This window comes from Arachis hypogaea, chromosome 16 (assembly GCF_003086295.3).
Source record: "Arachis hypogaea cultivar Tifrunner chromosome 16, arahy.Tifrunner.gnm2.J5K5, whole genome shotgun sequence".
NCBI classification, from domain to species: domain Eukaryota; kingdom Viridiplantae; phylum Streptophyta; class Magnoliopsida; order Fabales; family Fabaceae; genus Arachis; species Arachis hypogaea.
In genome coordinates, this window is record NC_092051.1 from 45,976,381 (window position 1) to 45,977,273 (window position 893).

An 893-nucleotide genomic window follows, 5' to 3' on the forward strand; every position below is an offset into this window, starting at 1 on the left:
GAGAAGCATCTCAATCCCTGCCATTGGAGCAAACAACTTTGAGCTTAAGCCTCAATTAGTTTCTCTGATGCAACAGAATTGCAAGTTTCATGGACTTCCATTGGAAGATCCTCATCAGCTCTTAGCTGAATTCTTACAAATCTATGACACTGTCAAGACCAATAGAGTTGATCCCGAGGTCTACAAGCTTATGCTCTTTCCCTTTGCTGTAAGAGACAGAGCTAGAACATGGTTGGATTCACAACCTAAAGAAAGCCTGAACTCTTGGGAAAAGCTAGTCAATACCTTCTTGGCAAAGTTCTTTCCACCTCAAAAATTGAGCAAGCTTAGAGTGAAAGTCCAAACCTTCAGACAGAAGGAAGGTGAATCCCTCTATGAAGCTTGGGAAAGATACAAGCAATTGATCAGAAGGTGTCCTTCTGACATGCTTTCAGAATGGAGCATCATAGGTATCTTCTATGATGGTCTGTCTGAACTGTCCAAAATGTCATTCGACAGCTCTGCTGGAGGATCTCTTCATCTGAAGAAGACGCCTGCAGAAGCTCAGGAACTCATTGAAATGGTTGCAAATAACCAATTCATGTACACATTTGAACGGAATCCTGTGAATAATGGGACAAGTCAGAAGAAAGGGGTTCTTGAGATTGATACTCTGAATGCCATATTGGCTTAGAACAAAATATTGACTCAGCAAGTCAATATGATTTCTCAGAGTCTGTCTGGAATGCAAGCAGCAATAGTCAGTACCAAAGAAGCTTCATCTAAAGAAGAAGCATATAATCCTGAGAACCCAGCAATGGAAGAGGTGAATTACATGGGAGAATCCTATGGAAACACCTATAATCCTTCATGGAGAAATCATCCAAACCTCTCATGGAAGGATCAACAGAAGC

General features: G+C 41.3%; 1 non-coding gene across 1 annotated transcript; it reads right to left on the reverse strand.

Annotated features, from left to right (window-relative positions):
* Positions 1-322: 322 nt before the first annotated feature.
* Positions 323-430, reverse strand: LOC112761743 (small nucleolar RNA R71). The gene has a single exon (XR_003182122.1). It is a non-coding gene; the product is annotated as a small nucleolar RNA R71 (small nucleolar RNA).
* Between the last annotated feature and the right edge of the window lie 463 nt (positions 431-893).